Here is a 21423-nt window from a genome sequence, read left to right as displayed (position 1 = left end):
GGCATGTAGGTTTAGGGACCACAGCATAGGTAGTGCACCCATAGGTGCACTGCTGAGGTGCCCACTGTCATTTTAAAGGCAGGCCTGCCTGCTTACTGCTTTTAAATTAAAGTTATATGCAAATTCGACTTTGGAATTAAAAGTAGTTCCAAAGTCTTAAACAACCTTATTTTTACATATAAGTCACCCCTAAGGTGTGCCCTATGTGCCCCTAGGGCTGGGTGCCATGTAACTATAAGAAGGGACCTTATAAAAGTAGTTTTATATGCCCTGGTGAAGTAAAAACAGCCAAATTATTTTTTCCCTCATTGTAGTAAATGGCCTTCATAGGCTAGAATGGGGAGACTTTATTTTAATTTTTAAAGTCCCCTTAAATGATGGATACCAAGAGTTTGGTATCAAATTAATTGTTATAATAAATCCCACTACTTCCAGTTGTGGGATTTAATATAACTTGTTCAGGTAAAGAGTTTTAAACTTTACCTGAAAAGTTGCCAATTTCAGCCCTACATTGTTTTTGCTGCTGTGCTCTGATTGGCCAGCTTATGGCAGCCTAGCCAGGCTGCCTTGATGAGGTGTGAAGTGGCCTGGCTTCACACAAAGAATGTGCCTGTGGGAGGGAATCTCCCCTCAGCAGATGGGGAAGCAGGAAGGGGGAGGGCTGCCATACTGGTCTTCAAAGGCAGAGAAGGACATTTGGAGCAACCAACAACACCCCCACATCCTGCAACCCCAGACAACTAGGTGCCCCCTTGATTAGATTTGGAGAGGGGTGTGTCTATGATTTTATTTTTAGCCACACCAGTGGGTGGGCTCAGCCAGATGTAACCTCCAAAAATCAGATTCAGCCATGATGGATTTTTGGAGAATGTTGCCTCCTGGGATTGATTTTTGCCACACTTCCCAGGAAGTGGTTATCACAGGGGGAAGGACCCTGCACCTGATTGGAGAACCAGGCCCCCCCTGCTTTTCACCCAGGAGCAAGGATAAAACTGGCAGACCTGCACCCACACCTCAGATCCCCATCAGATTCCAACAAGGAGGAACCAAAGGAGAAGATGGACTGCCCTGCTGGACCCCTGGCCTGCACCTGGAACCTGCACTCAGAAGGACTGCACCAGCTGCACACTTGGGCTTCACCACAAGAAGGACTTTGCCTGGTATCAACCTGGTGCCTGGGATGAATGAGAACAACAAAAAAAAAAAGAGCACCTGAATCCTGAATGTCAAGGTTATCTCTTGAAATACATCCTGGCTTAGATGGAATTTGATTCATGAAGGTTGAATGTGTTTGGGTCTGTCTGCCAGGACATTATCTCGTTCAGGACTGTACATTACCTTTACAGATATAAGAGGTTCTCTTCCACCCAGGAGAATATTAGTTGAGCTATATAATCCATGGACTTACTCTTTGTTCTGCATGCCTACTGAGATAGCTTTTGGCAAATTGGTTGTTGGACATGATTAAGGCTGAATTTCCATTCAGATGTTGGGCAAAACATTGGACAGAATACAAACCTTCTTCCAGTTGGAGTACTACATTCAGTTGGATTAAGATCAACTGCTCTTTGTCTCAAATTGTAATTTTGCTCCCCACCCTCAATGGCATGCATCTGTACAATGCTCCTTTCTGTAAATTCTGTGGAAACAGTCACCACTACAGACCTTATTTCACACCCTCAGTCACTAGAATCAGCTTCTCACATTCCTACGATTTCAGGGTCAGAAGTTCAGTAGATGGGTGATTAAAGGTTTCAGATGGTGGTGAGCCCATGGAACCACTGCTGTAGTTGATGGCATGAGGCTTTGTACTCTCACTGACATCCTGGCTGATGACTGGAGTAGAGAAAACAAGGCCCTGATTTATACTTTCTTTTAGCCGAATTTGCATCATTTTCTTGACAGAAATTCAGCACAAACCTAACTACATAATAATACTTTGGCACTAGACCCATCTAGCGCCGCAGTTTTGGAGTTTTAGTCATTTTTTGCTTGCGGGAAACTACCTTGCATCAATGAGATGCAAGGTAGGCATCCCTGTGCAAAAAATGAGGATATGGCCTTAGCGCCATATTTATCCCCCCATGCTAAAATCAAGCACGGGGGAAGGGGCCTTAAATAATGGTGCTAAGCTTTCTTAGTGCCATTATTTAATGCCTGGGTCAGGGCAGGCATTAGGGGACCTGTGGGTCTATTTCCATGGTCAGAGACAATGAAATGGGCCCACAGGTGCCCTTCCCTAGCCCCAGGGACACCCCCACCCACACCATAGGGACGCCAGAGGATGGGGGAACCCATCCCAGGTAAGTAAGGTAAGTACAGGTGAGTATATTACATTTTTTTTAAAGTGCAATAGGGGGGCCTAACTTGGGCCCCCCTACATGGCACTGGGCCCAATGACCATGCTCAGGGGACATATGCCCCTGGGCAAGGCCACAGGGGTTGTGGGCATGACTCCTGTCTTTACCAAGGCATGATTCATGCCCATGGGGGTTGTGCATCAAAGGATGATGCTAGCCTGGTAAGAGGCATTTTTATGCCTCTAACCAGCCTAGCGCCATCCTTTGACGCACAACCTCCTGTTCCCCCTACACCTCCCCCACCCAGCTAGCATAAATTTTCATGAGTTAGCTCAGTTTTGCGTGAAAAAGTATAAATCTGGGCCCAGGTGTCTTTTGTGAGTCTGCAAGTTATCTCTTCTTTTGTTCAGGTGAAAACCTTACCCCATCCGTGAATCCAATATGGCTCCAATAAATTTCTTCCATCTCATTGAATTAAAAATTGACTTCTGATGGTCGATTACAAACCTCAGTAACCCTAGGCAGGTGAATGCCACACTGAAAGCGGCTTTGGCCTTAGAAAGAGAACAACTCAATATTAGCCAAATGTCGATATATTGAGAAACCTGTCTCCCTTGTAACTGTAACCATCCCATCACAGGTGCAAGTACCTAAGAGGATATCCTCTTTGAGGATGATAGACCGAAGGCTAAAGCCTTGAATTGGAAGGTTCCTAGTACACTGTAAACCTATTTCTGACTGTTCTGGTGAATCAGGACATAAAAGTAAGGACCTTATTTATGAAAAGTTAGCGTCAACTTTGCGTCATGTTTTGTCGCAAATGTAGCACAAACTTACAAAATATAACTATGTCTATAATTATATTTTGTAGGTTTGCACCGCTTTTGTGTCAAAAAATTACGTAAAGGCAGCACTAACTTTTCAAGAATCAGACCCTAAGTGACATATTTATACCCCATTTTCGCTGAATTTGCATCATTTTTTTAATGCAAATTCGGTGCATCACTAACTCCATATTTATATTTTGATGATAGACCAGTCTAACATCAAAATATTGGAGTTTGCACCATTTTTTAGATATGTGAACTTACCTTGCATCAATGAGATGCAAGGTAGGTGTTCCGATCTAAAAAATGGTGCTAACCCCATCGCCCCATATTTATCCCCCGTGCTAAAATTACTCATGGGTGGGAGGAGGGGATAAATAATGGTGCAAAACTTGCTTTACACCATTATTTTACGTCTGGATCAGACCAGCCGTTAAGGGACCTGTGGACCCATTTCCATGGTTCAACACCGTGGAATGGTTCCACAGGTGCACTCCTCAAGCCCGAGGAACACCCCCACCCACACCAGAGGGACACCGGAGGATGGGAGACCCCATCCCAGGTAAGTAGGGTAAGTATAGGTAAGCAATATTGTTTTCTAAATAAAGTGCCATTGGAGGCCCAACTTGCGGCCCCCTGCATGGCACAGGGTGCAATGGCCATGCCCAGGGGACAAAAGTCCCCTGTGCTGGCCATTGGGGTGTTAGGCATGACTCCTGTCATTTCTAAGACAGGAGTCATGTGGTACTCTAAAAAGCCTAATGTCATTTTGTGGTGCACAACCCTCTTCTCCCATACCACCAATCCCACCCGGCTAAAATAATTTTTTTTACGCTAGCTCACCCTTTTCACTGGCTTGCTTCATTCCATAAATATGGCACCCGGCTGGTGCTCAAGCCGGTGCTAAACATTTTGGTTAGTGCAGTTTTGCACCAAAAAGTATAAATATGCCCCTAAGTGTCCTGGAAGTGAAATGCTAATAGAAAATGTTGATTTGCTATCAAAGTAATTATGCTTTACAATGTCATCATCTTGAAAGGCATATAAAGGACATATCTGTTCACTGTTTTCAGGACCTGCAATGGTCTGAACCTTCCAGCTAGCTTTAGGGTAAGGGCAATTAAAGAGTATATCCCAGATCCTCTCAGTTATTTTGAGACTGGCACTATTGCACCATACTGAATTAGATGCTGTACCCCCTCCATCAATGCCTGTTTTTTTAGGTGAGATTTTGTTAATGGAATTACTCCAAAGATCATGTTGAGATGACATTATTTACACTGTATAATGCACAACATCCACTTCCCTGTTGTCACTCTTTCCCACTGATTAAAGATATCTTTCAATCTTCCTCCCCCTGCCCCAGCCCTATAGTCAGAAGAAAAAAAAAGCATCCTGGGACTGGGTTCAGAGTATCACTCCTTCTCAAACAGGCTAGCTTGAGTCCAGTAGCCTGGGGGGGGGGGGTCTTAGGGAAACAATTACAAAAAGAACAAGTGATTGACAGATTGCTGAACAATGTCAAACATTCACCCCCAGTTCAGCGACTGGGGCCCAAATCCGTCATTTTTTGGATATGCATGCCATTTCAGTTTGGACTCAGCCATATGCAAATCAGTCTTGACCCTGGTCTCCTGGCAACAATCCAGTCTGAACGGGCAGGCCACATCTTCCCTGAACTGGAAAAAAGCATCCTGGATCCGGTTTCGGGGTATCACCCCTTCTCAGGCAGACTAGCTTGACTCCGATGGCATGTGAACATGGGACCCACGTCTAGGTATACCTGGCAACTTAAGGTAATAATTGAAACAATACCAAACAAGTAATGAACAGAATATTAAACAACGTCAAACATTCACCCCAGTACAGATTTCTGAACCTAAAGCCATCATTCTTTTTGCTATCCCTTCCATTCAGGCTTGGACCCAGCCATATGCGAATCAGTCTTGACCCTGTTCCCCCTGGAAACAGACCAGCCTGAACTATCAAACAAATTCTTCACTGGACTGAAACCAAGCCTCATAGGACACATTACAGAAGTATCACAACATCTCAGCCAGACTAGATTGACTCCAGTGGTATGGGGGAGCAGGGAACCCACATCTTGGCATCCTGTCAGACTTAGGGTAACAATTGCAAAAAGAACAACTGTGGACAAAATGCTGAACAATGTTGAACATTCACCCCCAGTACAGAGATCAGGGCCTAAATCTATTTTTGAATTCCTACCCATGCCATTCCAGTTGAGACCCAGCTATATGCAAATCAGTCTTGGCCCTGTTCCCCATCGGAACATTCCAGCCCTAAGTGCTCCGGGTATGCCCAGACGTGGGTTCCGGGCTCACTATGGCATTGGAGCTAGTCTGGCTGATGAAGGTGATACCATGAAGCCAGTCCCAGGATGCTTGTTTCCAGTCCAGGGAGGACCTGAGCTAGTAGGTCAGGCTGGACTGTTCCCATGAGGAACAGGGTCAAGACTGATTTGCATATGGCTGGGTCTAAACTGAGGTGGCGTGGTGAGTAAAAGAATTGATGGATTAAACCCAGATCTGAGACCTGGGGTGAATGTTTGATTGGTTCTGCATTCGGTCTTCCATTTGTGTTTGTTTGATTTTGTTGCCCTGAGTGGCCTGGGTACGCCCAGAAATGGGTCCCGGGCTCACTAGGCTGCTGAATTTTAGCTAGCTTGGTTATTGAAGGGTTAGATTTTGAAACTGGTCTTAGGAAGTTTGGTTTCGGGCCAGGGCAAATCTGGCCTGGTAGTTTGAGTTGGACTGTTCCTTTGAAGAGCAGGGTTAAGATTTATTTGTATATACTTGAATCTAGACTGGGGTGGTATGATGAGCAAAATAAGGGATGGGTTAGACCCTGATGAGTGATTGGGGATGTATGTTTGATTGGTTTTGCATTCTGCCTATCATTTGTACTTGTTTGCTGTTATTGCTCTAAGTGCACCTGTTATGCTGAGATGTGGGTCCCGGGCTCACTATGCCACTAGATTCAAGCTATCCTGGCTGATGAAGGGCGATTTCTTGAAACTGGTCCCAGGATGCTTGTTTCTTGACCAGGGAGACCCTGGCCTGGTAGTTTGGGCTGGACCGTTCCCATGAGAAACAGGGTCAAGACTGATTTGCAAATGCCTGGGTCCAAACTGGGGTGGCATTATGAGCGAAATAATTGATGGATTAAACCCAGATGTGTGACTATGGGTGAATGTTTAATTGCTTCTGCAATCCTTCCATTATTTGTGTTTCTTTGCTTTTGTTGCTCTAAGTGAACCAGGTATGCTCAGAGGTAGGTCCCGGGCTCACTATGCCACTGGATTCAAACTAGCCTGGTTGATGAAGGGTGGTACTCTGAAACCAGTCCCACCATGCTTGTTTCCATTGCAGAGAAAACCTGGACTGGCAGATTGGGCTGAACTGTTCCCATAAAGCACAGGGTTAAGACTGATTTGCATATGGCTGAATCTAAACTGGGGTGGCATGGTAAGCAAAAGAATTGATGGATTAAACGCAGATCTGTGACAGGGGGTGAATGTTTTACAGGTTCTGTATTCCATCCATCATTTCTGTTTTTTTGTATTTGTCTCCCTTAGAGCGCCGGGTATGCCCAGACATGGGTCCCGGACTCAAAATGCCACTGGATTCAAGCTAGCCTGGTGGATGAAAGGTTATACCTTTAAACAGTCCCAGGATGTTTGTTTATGGTCTAGTGAGGACCTAACCTTGCAGATCGGGCTGGACTGTTCCCATGAGGAACATGGACTGATTTGTATATGCCAGGATCAAAAGTGGGGTGGCGTGGTGAGCACAAGAATTGATGGATTAAACCCAAATCCTAAAAGGGTGGGGGGGAATGTTTTATTGGTTCCTCATTTTGTCCATTGTTTGCTTTTGTTGCTCCTTTTGGCAGATCACTGATACTGCAACAATACACTGTATGCTTCTCACAGTTTCAGGGACAGTGAAGTGTACAGAACATTGGCCCGTATTTATGGATTTTGCCGCAAAACTGCGCTAATGCAGTTTTGTGGCAAAATCCATAGCACCTGCTAGGACCATTCCACTGTGCCAGCCGGGCACCATGTTTATGGAATGGCACATGGTGGTGCAAAGGACGCTAGCCGAGGGGTGGATGGGGAGAGGGGAAAAGGAGTTAGTGCATCAGAAATGACGCTAGGCTGGTTAGCGACAATAAATATGCAGTTAACCAGCCTAGCATCATTTTCTGACGCACTATCACACAGAATTGACTCCTGTCTTAGTAAAGACAGGAGTCATGCCCACCACCCGAATGGCCAGCCCAGGGGACCAGTATCCCCGGGCAACGCGATAATACCCAGTGCCAGGCAGGGGGCCCCCAATGGCACAGAACAAAATATATATATACTTACCCAGAATGAGGTTGCCCAGACTGTGGCTTCCCTCTGGTGTGGTTGTTCCTGGGGCTTGGGGTGGGCATCTGTGGGCCCATTCCATGGTGTTTAGACGAGACATAAATAATGGTGCTAAGCAGGCTTATCGCCATTATTAGGGTCCTCCTACTCTGTGCATGTCGTTTTTGTGCCAAAGTATAAATACGGCAGTAGGGGGTTAGTGTGATATTATAGAAGGGAAAATCTACCTTGCATCTAAGTAGCGCAAGGCAATTTTCTGCATCCACAATATGACACTAACTCCTATATTTTGACGCTAGAGTGGTCTAGCGTCAAAATATAAATATGGAGTTTGCCCTGTTTTAGCGTACAACAAAATGAAGCTAAAATGGCACAAACCAACTATAAATATACCCCATGTGTTAACCAACAGCCATACTGCATCAGTATCACACATAATCCAACTGACACTCACATTGATCACATGCAATGGACTGTCGTGAGATTGAAAACACATATTTATGGATGTGTCATTTAAAACAAATACTTCTCCAATTAAACATCGCTGTAATGGACCCACAGATACCACCCACATTGCCACACAATGGAAGGTCAATAGGATGCACGACATTTTGTGAGACAAATATCCCAAGCTTATAATAGAAATAATGCCTGAAGAAATAGGAATGGGGACATCAGGAACACTCCAGGAAGGATACTGACCTGGGACACATATCACTTTGTACATAGCCCAAAACATCATTTTCATAGGAACTGTTCCTTCTTGTATCTCAGGGATAAACAATAGTAGAGTCAAGTGACAACCCTATCTGCAAAATATGCAAGTGCAAGTCAAGAAAAGAAATACAACAACAGCATGAGCCATACATGTAGATGAAGTAGCTGGAAGGTACACACATCAAAATGGAGACATGGTCAGTCACATATAAACAAAGGTAGCACAATTGAACACCCTCCATGCATGGACAAACAGAATTCTAGCTTCCACAAATGAGATGAGTGTCCTATCCATATCAGGGGGACAAATCTAACAGAATACATGCTGAAATTGGCCAACTGAGGATGAAATACTTATCATATCAAACAAAACGCAATGCAATGACACCCCAATTGGATTACCAACTACATATCTATACAGTGAACATCTACCCTTGTCCTGGGTGACACCAGCACTGCACCAAAATGTCAGATTTTGCCAAACACAGCAAATGGTCAGCAGTCAGGGTGAAACACACAACTATAGGAATATACCACAAATTACTCAGGAACAACAAAACATTAGCAAAGTAATGGCAGGACAAATGTGTACCCAAAAAACAGCAATTGGGTTTCATCACAGTAAATACTGAAGAGAAAAGGCCATTGGCCAGTCCAATTTGTAGTCCATGCACATTGTGCCCAAGCTTGACTCCAATCAGTGCCAAGGAACCTCCACAGGAAGGGGCATTAAGTGGGCATGCAGGCACCTCAGGGGTCAGTCTTGGCAGGGTGGGGTCAGATTTGGGATGGGCGGATTTGGGTTTGAGAGTGATAGGCTGTTTCTTCAGAGCGGGTGGGAATTCTTCTCTGAGGTGAAGGGCTATGACTGCTAACAGAGGGACAGATGTGACGGGAAGAACTTCAACAGGGAATGGGTGGGTTGCAATGCGGAGGAGCTCTTGAGTTTGGGAGGTGGGGTGGAGGTCACAAGGGAAAAGGAAAGCTCAAAAGGGAAACTTTCCTTGGGAAAACAGGTATGGTCTTCAGAAGGTATTGACGTTTTGAGGTTGGGGTGGTGGTCTTGCCTGTGGGTGTTGAGTTTTTGGTGTGTGCATGAGTGAGGGATGTTTGGGTGGTATCTGTTTCATGTGTGAGTGTGGGCATTTGTGTGTCTTGAGGGACTGTGAGGTGGAGGTGCTGGGTGATGTGGGAGTAGTGGATGTGTGTGTGGGTGTTGGGTTGGTGTCTGGGGTATGGTGGATGTGCTGGATGTGTTTGTGGGTGTTGTGGTGGTGTCTGTGAGTATGGTGGTTGTTGTGTGTGGGTCAGTGGGGGTGGTGGGGCTGTCTGTAGGATTGATGGTTGTTGTGGTATCTGTAAGTGACTGTTGAGTGTTTTCATGCTGGTGTGTCTTGTGGTGCTTGTGTTTATGTGTGCTGCTTGTGTGTGTTGAGGTGGGTACATGCAGATGTGTCTGTGTGCTTGGGACAGGTAGGGGAATAGGGAATTTGGATTGGGAAGAGGGAAGTGGTGGGGTGAGGATTATGGGAGGTGGATGGCTGCCATTGGTGAGGAGGCCAGGGCCTAAAAAGATCTCTATAGGCCAGACATGTCACTATGAATGCCTTCCAGTTACACATTCATCTGCTGGAGCGTGCTGTCCCATAGAGATACCCCTCATGCGATCAATTGCCCCATCACTTTGGGCAGCAGGGATAGCAGGGGCTTGGGATGAGACGCCTGAGCTGCAGGAGATGCCCACCTTCTTGGGTGAGCAGGCATGGCCAACTTGATGGGGAGCAACAGGGAGGGTATAGAAGGAACTGGGAGTGGCAGGCAAGGATGGTACAGGAGCAGGTGCTGATGAGTCTACCATCACTAGGGAGTGGCCACTGGAGGTAGAATCAGAAGATGTCAAGGCCGATCTTGTGTCCAACGTGGCACTCCCCCCACCCTCCAGGGCACTGGATCCCTCCGTGTCAGTGGTGTCATGACTGGAGGTATCGTGGCCAGATGCTTCCCCACTTAGTTTGGCCCTGTCTCCTTCACTTGCCTTGGACGATACTGAAAATACAAAGAGAAACAGGGTCACTACGTGTTCCTGATCACACTTGAACAACAGCTATGATTAGCAAACATTACCATGACATAAAGCAGGCCCCAGCAACAAACTCCACCAGAGTGTCTCCTACATTTGCCACACCATATGCTTGCATGCCCATGAATCCGATTGTTTGTATTACAAACTATTTCAATATTTAAAACAAAATAAAAAATCTGATAAATATAAATTGGACCCTTTTGAACAGTGGAAATTCAGAACGGCTTGAAAAAACACTCTTTCCTTTTAGAAGAAACAAGACAACAAGAAACCATATGGTACGTACATATAGAGAACCGAAGGAAACCAATAGTGAGATATAAGAGATGGCAAAAAGATCAAGGGGAACTTTCCACGTGAGACCTGTGGTAACTGTAAGAGTTTGAGGAAAGGAGAAGAAATGGAATTGAATGGGATTAGTCATAAAGTTACACATTTGGTAAATTGTAGAACCAAGAATGTAATATATTTAATTGTATATCCATGTAATATAGATTATGTAGGAGAGACAAACAGAGAGAAGAGATGTCGGCTCAATGGACATAGGTCAGCAATAAGAACTAAAATGACAAATGCACCTTTAGTAGAACTTTATATTGAACAAAATCATACAGAGAACAAATTTGGGTGGTGCATTTTAGAAACAATAAAAGAGATGATGAGAGGGGGTGATATAAACAAAAAAAGGAAAAGGAGAGAACATTTTTATATGTGTAAATTTAAAACATTTAAAGAAGGTCTGAATAATTGAGAAGAGTGGGAATATTTGATAAGATAAGGATAACATTAAATACAAAAGTAATATTGTTAATATATAAAGGATGAAAATATATAAATGTGCGGAGAAGCATCAAATAACTAATAATGCCTAGTAAATCAAATATAGGCTAACGGATAAAAAATAAATCAGGATGAAATAATTAATACCTCGAAGAATAGAAATACTATACATCAGTACCTGGAGTCAACAAGGCGACCATAAGTGACATCTGAAACTCACACATGTCCATAATTAATAGTGGCTGTTACATTACACACAGGACAAATAGTTGCTGATAAGGATTGAGTGTAAAAGTATTAAAAAGGACAGCTTTAGGATATCCTTTCCATATAATAAACACAGGGGCACGTATTAGTTTCACTTAGAATGAAACTAACTTATTATCTAGGTCTGCCAGGAGTAATGATGGCGAGACCGGAAAAAATTTGATGCGAAATATGATAACAATAGAAAAATAGATACATGTGTTTTGTTGAAGAGAAGAGGATTAATACCACCAAGATAGACATTTTTACTGATAGTATTTTAAGTCATTCGCACGTGGAAATGTTCCCGGTTTTAATAAATGGAAACCACTTCTCGATGGAGATTGCCAGTAGTGAAGATGGCAAAACTGGAAGGGGCAGCCAATGTGTGCTCACGTAAACAACGTGGGATATAAATAAGATGGGAAAGATGGTAGCACCATTTGAAAAAAGGTGAAAGGAAACGCAAGGAAGGGAGGAACGTCTCCCCCACGAATAGAAAGGTATTTTCCCTACCCAATAACACTTAGGGGCATATATATACTCTGTTTGCGCCGAATGTGCATCAAAAATTTTGACGCACATTCGGCGCAAACCGTGCACCATATTTAAACATTGACGCCCGAGCCCGCAGAGGTCAAAATTCCTCTGTGTGCGTCATTTTTTGGATGCAGGAAACTGCCTTGCGTTAATGACATGCAAGGTAGGCGTTCCCGCCCAAAAAATTACTTTAAGGCCTGTGCGCCTTATTTATACTCCAGCGCCATTTTGAGGCACAGGAGGGGGCAGGCCTTAAAAAACGGCGCACATCAGGCTGTGCGCCGTTTTTTAACGCCTGGGTCAGGGCAGGCGTTAAGCAAACTGTGGGCTCACTTCCTTGGTCTCTGACCATGGAAGGAGTCCAGAGGTGCCCTTCCCTGCCCCCAGGGACACCCCCTGCCACCCTCGCCCACCCCTGGAGGACACCCATGGTTGGGGGGACTCATAGCAGGTAGGTACAGGTAAGTTGAAGTAAGTATTATTTTTTATTTTTTTAAAGTGGCATCGGGGGGCCTAATTTGGTCCCTCCTACATGCCACTGTGCCCAATGACCATGCCCAGGGGACAGAAGTCTTTGCTAAGACAGGAGTCATTTCAATGGGGTTGTGCGTGAAAAAATGGCGCAAGTCCGGTTTGAGGCATGATTTTTGCCTCAAACCTGACTTGCACCATTTTTTGACGCACAACCCCCATTTTCCCCTACACCGGTGCTGCCTGGTTTGAGTCATTTTTTCTTACTCAGCCCAGTCCGCAGCGCAGGCTAACATCATTCCTTATATAAGGCGCCCGCATGGCGCGCAGGAATGGCGTTAGCCGGCGGTAACATTTTTGACGCAAACCAGCGCTGTGGCTGGTTTGCGTCAAAAAGTATAAATATGGGCTTTAAAGTGTAAAGAAGGGATTGTTAAGAAGTTTATTTTTAATGTAGAGGAGCAAGATGGAGTGAGGTACTTGAAAGTAAAAGGTTAATCATTTCTGTCTCTGTAGATCCCATATTGAAAGTTGATGAAAATATATGGTTCTAACATATCACCATAAAAAAGAGGAGAAATCACAAGAAACATGATCTTGGAGCGAATTTGGGTGATTGAAATAAAATAAAAGCCCCAACGAGGAATAAAAGGAAAACCTAAATATGCAAATCAGTCGGTAGGAAACTTACAAGTACTTATAAATGTTATCAGTAATATCGAAATATCGAGGCATTAAAAATAAAGTTAATGAAAATATTGCTTTTTTCTTCCCCTGTAGAGCATAAAACATATTTACAAAATGGATGGCAAGAAATAATTTGAAAAATCAAGTCCACCAATAAGATTATGAATTAGTAAGTGTGACGATATTGATTGCTGGCACTCGAAGTAAGATTTTTTTTTTAAAGTTCATAAATTTTAACTATATTAAATATTATATTTAAAAAAATATATATTTTTAGAGTTTATGTTAGTTTAAATGTCAGAAGAAGATGATGTCAAAGAATATAGCTTTCTGAAATAATTGTAGCCGATGTTAAACCATGAGATTGTAAGGATGAGTTTTGATACTGAAAAACAATTTTTGTATTTCCTTTAGAGACCTGCTGTTTTTAAAGAATTTTGTCCTAAAGAAGGTGGGGTGAATCATTGAAGAACCCACCGAAACGCTGCGTCAACAGAAAAGTTATTTTAGGAAGAACTTTTTGAAGAATACATTTTCGATAACAGGAGATTTTTAGATAATTGTGTATTAGCGATGGGAAAAAAGGTTTAAGAATACTCCTGATAATTTTGAAAAAAGACTTGTTAGTTGCATTTATATATAAGGTTTCAAAAGTTCAGTATAAGAAATTTGCGACATAGGTCCAGAGGGGATTGTATATTAATATATGTGTATATTTATTGTTATGAATCTGTGTATATATAAATAAACAGAAAAAAGGAGTTTTAAGAGGTTTTTGATTAATACTACAGATTTCTTTTAAAACATGGCTACAAATATATTACTGATACTATATGTTGGATATAATAGAGGAGTGCCAGCAATACATACTCTTTAGGTAATATTTTAAATCATCCATAAAGGGAGTTTGGATATATATGTACCCAGTCTCTTTATCGGTATAGGTCTCTCTAAAAACACATGGAAATACCCATGCCACACCAGAAACAAATCAACACTGCCCACCTCACCATGCGTAAATGTGTCCTAATGGAGTCACGGAGGTTGTAGTAATGTTGCTCAGATAAATAACACATCTAATACAGAAATGTACACTGGAGACATTGGGGGTCCGGCGGGAGCCGCCCGCCTGGAGGGAACCGCCAGAATACCGCTGCGCGGTCAAAAGACCGCCGCGGGTATTCTGGGTTTCCCACTGGGCTGGCGGGCGACCGCCAAAAGGCCACCCGCCAGCCCAGTGGGAAACACCCCTCCATGAGGATGCTGGCTCCGAATGGAGCCGGCGGAGTGGAGGATGTGCGACGGGTGCAGTGGCACCCGTCGCGTATTTCAGTGTCTGCAAAGCAGACACTGAAATACAAAGTGGGGCCCTCTTACGGGGGCCTCTGCAGTGCCCATGCCATTGGCATGGGCAGTGCAGGGGCCCCCAGGGGCCCCACGATACCCCTCACCGCCATCCTGTTCCTGGCGGTCGGAACCGCCAGGAACAGGATGGCGGTGAGGGGGTCGGAATCCCCCATGGCGGCGGGGGATTCCCAGGGCAGCGGAAAACCGGCGGGACACCGCCGGTTTTCCTGTTCTGACCGCGGCCAAACCGCCGCGGTAAGAATGCCCTGCGGGGCACCGCCAGCCTGTTGGCGGTGCTCCCGCCGACCCCGGCCCCGGCGGTCCTTGACCGCCGGGGTCGGAATGACCACCATAATGTTCAAAATGTCAGGGAGATTTGTCTACAAAATCCACAACACAATGAATCAGTTAGTTCCAGGGAACTCACCTCTCTGGAGCGGTACACCTGACAAAAGCATACGCTGATTGCATCAGTAGAAGCCAATAGTCCTTTGAATGTTGGAGAGGCCCAGGGATTCTCAAGTACTTGTAGAAGGCCCTCAACATGTGCCCCAATTTGAAGCCATATCACTGTCTCCATTTTTTTCCTGCAAACACACAACTCTGTGGATAAATGGTTGTACACAACCACACATGATTTCCACATAACTGCAGGTCACTCTGTGATGCCTGGCAACTTTGAGTTAACAAACCTTCCCCATTTCATATGTGCAAAGTAGTTTGCTACACGAGGCCACATCAACGGCATGGAAATTCACTTTGTAGGTAAAAACCTGTAGTCATACTGGACATGTCCTTCATTGCTACTGCAGTTGTACATGCCACATGATATGCAATGGCGAGTAAGGGTATGTGTGAGAGAAAAATCAATGGCAACACACTCCTCTCTGTGACACTACATGAAATGTAGACTCATGACATATGTCTAATTCCACATACATGTTGGCATGCGCATATATGTGAGGGAATACAGACATCATCCCATGAAGACTGGTAGACCATGCATGAAACAGCAGTGAAAATGATTTGTCAAAAGTGAAATGAAGACATGTGAACATATAAACAACAGGAATGATGGCAACAGTGATGTCACACAAATCATGCCAATGGACATTCCCCACTTACCAAGGGACAGTATCACCCTGGAACTGCACCCAAAGAGCAATGTATGCTCTGTCACATATATGATGCCCAACTTCACATGACAGACAGTAGTGAGGCAACAACACTTGTTGCACACTGAAGACAAGTGGCCCTTGGGGGACAGATGCCAAAATACTCACTTAAGCAAACACATGGCTGAGGACATTGATCCATTATGTCATTTTGTTTGAGCTGTTACACCGAAGATTAGTGGACTGTTATGTACAAATTACACCCTGTAGGAAAGTACCATCTTTCTTGGCATGTCACCCCCATTTTTACATGTGTGTCAGTTTGTTTTTGCCTGTCTCACTGGGATCCTGCTAGCCAGGACCCCAGAGCTTATAGTTTGTGGCCTGAATGTGTATACCTGTGTAGTGCCTAACTGTGTCACTGACGCTATGCTAATCAGAACCTCAGTAATCATGTTCTCTCTGCCTTTAAATTTGTCACTATAGGCTAGTGACCACTTTTACCAATTTCAATTGGCATACTGGAACACCCTTATAATTCCCTAGTATATGGTACCTAGGTGCCCAGGGTATTGGGGTTCCAGGAGATCCATATGGGCTGCAGCATTTCTTTTGCCACCCATAGGGAGCTCAGGTAAACCTTTACACAGGGCTGCCATTGCAGCCTGAGTGAAATAATGCACACATTATTTTACAGCCATTTTCACTGCACTTAAGTAACTTATAAGTCACCTATATGTCTAACCTTCACTTGCTGAAGGTTAGGTGCAAAGTTACTTAGTGTGAGGGACCCTTGCACTAGCAAAGGTGCCCCCACATCGTCAGGGCCATTTCCCCGGACTTTGTGAGTGCGGGGACACCATTACACATGTGCACTACATATAGGCCAATACTTATATGTAGCTTCACAATGGTAACTCCAAACATGGCCATGTAACATGTCTAAGATCATGGAATTGTCCCCCCAATTCAAATATGGTATTGGGGAGTCAATTCCATGCATCCTGGGGGCTCCACTATGGACCCCCAGTACTGCCAAACCAGCTCTCTTGGGTTTTCTCTGCAGCTAAAGTCCCTGGAAGGCAGAAAAAATCATTTCCTCTGAGAGGGGGTGTTACACCTTCTCCTTTTGGAAATAGGTGTTGAAGGCTGGGAGGGGTAGCCTCTCCCAGCCTCTGGAAATGCTTTGAATGGCACAAATGGTGCCCTCCTTGAATAAGCCAGTCTATACCGGTTTAGGGAACCCCCAGTCTCTGCTGTGGCGCGAAACTGGACAAAGGAAAGGGGAGTGACCACTCCCGTGTCCATCACCACCCCAGGGGTGGTGCCCAGAACTCCTCCAGTGTGTCCCAGACCTCTGCCATCTTGTTTCCAGAGGTGTGAGGGCAATCTGGAGGCCTCTGAGTGGCCAGTGCCTGCAGGTGACGTCAGAGACCCCTCCTGATAGGTGCATACCTGACTAGGTGGCCAATCCTCCTCTGAGGGCTATTTAGGGTCTATCCAGTGGGCTTTTCCTCAGATAACAACTTGCAAGAATCCATCAGGGTTCCTCTGCACTTCTCTCTTTGACTTCTGCCAAGGATTGACCACTGACTGCTCCAGGACGCCTGCAAAACTGCAACAAAGTAGCCCGAAGACTACCAGCGACATTGTAGTGCCTAATCCTACTGGCTTTCTCAACTGTTTCTTGGTGGTGCATGGTCTGGGGGCTGCCTGACTTCACAAGAAGCTATGAAGAAATCTCCCATGGGTCAACGGAATCTTCCGCCTGCTCCAGCAGGCACTAAACTTCAGCTTCACTGGTACTCTGGTTCCTGTCTCATCTTGACGAGTGTGGCCCCTGGAACACAGGTGGTGGTCCCAAGTGACCCAGACTGTCCAGTGGTCCAATTGTCCAAATTTGGAGGAGGTAAGTCCTTGCCTCCCCTCCCCTGGCAGTAATCCTGTGCACTGTGTGTTCTGCAGCTACAAGGGCTTCTGTGCATATTTCCAAGAAATTCTGCATGCACAGCTGAGCCTAGGTCCCCAGCACTCCATCCTGCGATGCTCAGCTCCCTGAGTTGATCTCCGGTGTCGTCGGACCTCCTTTTGCAGTGTTGAGACGACTGCTGTGTTCAGTCTGCTTTAACCCGTGTTCAAGGACTTTTGCAGGTGCTTCTGCCTGTGCGTGGGCTCTCTATATTGCTGAGGACCCACTCTGTCTCCTCTCCCAAGTAGCGACATCCTGGTCCTTCTTGGGCCCAGGCAGCACTCTTTTTCTCCAACTGTGACTCTTGCAGCTAGAAAGGCTTGTTTGCAGTATTTTGCCAAAGAAACAACTCTGCATCCTCCAGCACGCCATGGGACATCTTCTGCATGAAGAAGAACTTTCTAGCTCCTTTTGTTGTTGCAAAACCTGCAGCTTCTTCCAACCGGAGGCAGCAATTTTGCACCTTCATCCAGGGTTTAGTGGGCTCCTGCCCCCCCTGGACACTTTAGCGACTCTTGGACTTGGTCCCCTTCCTTTGCAGGTCTTCAGGCCCAGGAATCCATCTTCAGTGCTTTGCAGTCTGTTGTGGTCCTTGCAAAATCCTTTATCATGACTTTAGTGTGTTTCTGGGGAAATAGTAGTACTTTACTCCTACTTTCCAGGGTCTTGGGGTGGGGTATCTTTTATACCCTTAGTGTTTTCTTACACTCCCAGTGACCCTCTACACACTACACTGGCCTAGGGGTCCATTCGTGGTTCGCATTCCACTTTCTTAGTATATGGTTTGTGTTGCCCCTAGGCCTATTGCATCCTATTGTATTCTATAGTGTTTGCACTACTTTCTGACTGTTTTACTTAACTGATTTGGTTAGTTGTGTATATTTTGTGTATGTTACTTACCTCCTAAGGGAGTAAATACTCTGAGATATTTTTTGGCACATTGTCACTAAAATAAAGTACCTTCATTTTTAGTAACTATGAGGATTGTCTTTCTCATGATACAGTACCTATATGATATAAGTGGTATTGCATGAGCTTTGCATGCCTCCTAGTTCAGCCTTAGCTGCTCTGCTATAGCTACCTCTATCAGCCTAAACTGATAGAATACTACTACACTCTACTAATAAGAGAGAACTGGACCTGGCATAAGATGTAAGTAATTGGTACCCACTACAAGCCAGGTCAGCCTCCTACACACCCCCAACAACAAATAGCATTACCTGATTGATTTCTGTACACAGCTACATGTTGACCCTGGAGAGTAAATTGTTTGTGGATTGTACTCGGATTGTATTTGGTTGTGCTAAGTCCCTGGGCTAATAGGCAATGCACATCAGCATGCACATACTTCCTTACCCACACAGTTACTTACCTTGTGTGTCACACATGGCTCATCCCCAATCTTCAGGGGGAGCTGGCCGAACCAAACACATCAATTTTGCATTGTGACTAGCAGGAATGTGCCCTGGACTCACCCCTTTTTGGCTGCTGTGCTTCCCTCAAATGCCCATCAAGCTCAGGGTAGGCCACTGCCAGAATGCGGGCCATTATGGGGGGTCAGGCTCCCATGTGCGCCCGCCCACATTGGGAGGACAGCCCCAGTTGGACCTCAGTGATCTTCTGGGCCCAGCATCTCAGCTCCTCCTACCTCTTTCAACAATGGGCACTCTGCCGGCTCAGCTGCGGACCCCCATGGTACGCACCTTCCAGGTGATGGCTCTCCAAATCCCCTTCTTCTGATGGGTGTTGACCTGTATGGATGCAAGAGGCAAATCAAAAGCTTACAAACAAAAGTATTTGCACAAATGGTTGTGTAACACATGTCAAAAACACCAAGCACTAAATTTGCCACTTGTCAACACACCACAACTCTAAAGCACGCATGCTGATAAGTACAGGGACATAACTACACACATTTGGACGTATTCGCACACTTATTCACTACTAGGCTCATGGCCTACACTGACTAAGGAAGCCTACTGACAACTGGTAGCCCAGGCTCAAGCAACATGTACTGTGATGTAAGCCACAATGAAACACTACACATCATTGTGGCATCTGAAGGGTAAACTCATTGGGCCTGACTTGACCAACACATTTACACTCTGCAACATTGACTCAGTGCATACAGTCACTAAGGGCAAATACCATAGTACAGATTTCACCCTTACTCTTGAGTGACAATGAAAAGGCTGGCATGGTAGGCACGGAAACTCTCTTGCCTGTGCATGTGTGGACATGTGGTCTACCAAATGCGGACTCCTGCCACTTCAAGGTGGGTTACTCTTTGTATGTACCTGTACCACAGAAACACACCTTTGACCATATGTGGCAAAAATACAGAGATGCCATTTAAGATATTAAGATATGTTTGGTTTAATTCCTGCTATGTAATCATGCTACTGTTTCCCCCTTTGAATGTGCACACTATCTGCATTGTGGGTTTGTTAAATGTGCAGTACGCCTGTACTGGACAAATATGACTTATGTGACGATAACAACAGAGCTGTGGGAGTAAGGGACCTGTCATGAGTCAAATGCAGTGCCAATGATGCAAAATGCACATATGGACTAGTTCATGGATTTACCTCAGTACCCATTCCTAATCTAGTCCATAGACTAAGGCATTCAGGGCACATTTTGCCACTAAAGACTCATATTGCCCAAATGACAGGATCTGCAAGTCTACAGGAAGTGGGCACAGTACCACAGTTGCATAGCTACAGTGACTCTCCGAAAGCCTGGAGTACGTCCCACACTGGGAGATACCTTTGACGGGCCTTGCTCTCTTCAGGCTGAGCATACAGGACCTACATGACACTCACATTACCATCACTTCCATCCATGACAGAACATCATATGGCCATCATCAATGTTGCTTGTGACGTGTGGCACTCACAGTGATTCATGATATGTCTCTCAAACAGCAGTTTGGCAAGGTCAGATGTGGGATGAAAGATCAGTGGCACAATATACATGATTACAAGATCTTCAAAATGACTCAGACAAGATGCATACACAGCTCATGCTGTCATGCACATATATGTTGTTGAACATTTGCAACCATCATATTCAAAGAAATGTCATTGCAGGTAGTAAAGTCTCTGGATCTAGACCTCAAAACACAACACACGACACAATGTGAATGTGCAATACATATAGTATGTCTCTCCTATACTTGCACCATGCACATCCCATTGATGCCACATACACTGTGATAATAGGCACACAGTAAGCCTAACTGGCACACAGGGGAACATTGTAGCCAGTGAGGAGGGAATGGATGGTGTATAACACAGTCAAATGAGCCATAGAGTTTACCATACCGGAGAAGGACCTCATTCACGAGCTCCTCTGAAAGCAGGGGCCCTTTCACCTGCTGGTCCTACCATGCTTGCTCCCATGGAGACACACAGCAGCTGAAGAGGTGGACCTGTTGCTGGCAGCAGTGTCAGGGGTCGTTACTGATTTTGAAAAACACGGTGTACATGTATGCCACGTAGGCAGTGATCACTGCAGACGGACACAGCCATTGGCCCACAACCGCCACAGGCAACAACGTTAGCCTATGGCTGTGTCAGCCACAGTTGGTACTACCTACCGCATGGACGACTTCTGCCAGCGGACGGTTCCTAACGTCCAGTGGATTAGGTCAGGCATCCGCCATTTTGGCGGTCAGAAATACAGTATATAGCCCTGTTAAATATCACAACAACAATATATGTGTCCGATCACCACAAACATCCTAAAACAGTTGTGTTATCTAGGTCGTACTACACAATCACCAGTATAGTGTGTTGCAGGGCACAAATGGCATATGACAGCGGTGCATTGTCCACCGCTGATTACACTATTTTTGGCAGTTGGAAAATACTGTCAAATTTCAAGGGGCAATTGAGAAGCAGATAGTTAGATGTCACCCGAATCCATGTTGGGACACAT

The sequence above is a fragment of the Pleurodeles waltl genome, chromosome 8 (genome assembly GCF_031143425.1).
Source record: "Pleurodeles waltl isolate 20211129_DDA chromosome 8, aPleWal1.hap1.20221129, whole genome shotgun sequence".
Classification (NCBI taxonomy): Eukaryota; Metazoa; Chordata; class Amphibia; order Caudata; family Salamandridae; genus Pleurodeles; species Pleurodeles waltl.
Note: the sequence above shows the minus strand (reverse complement) of the source record.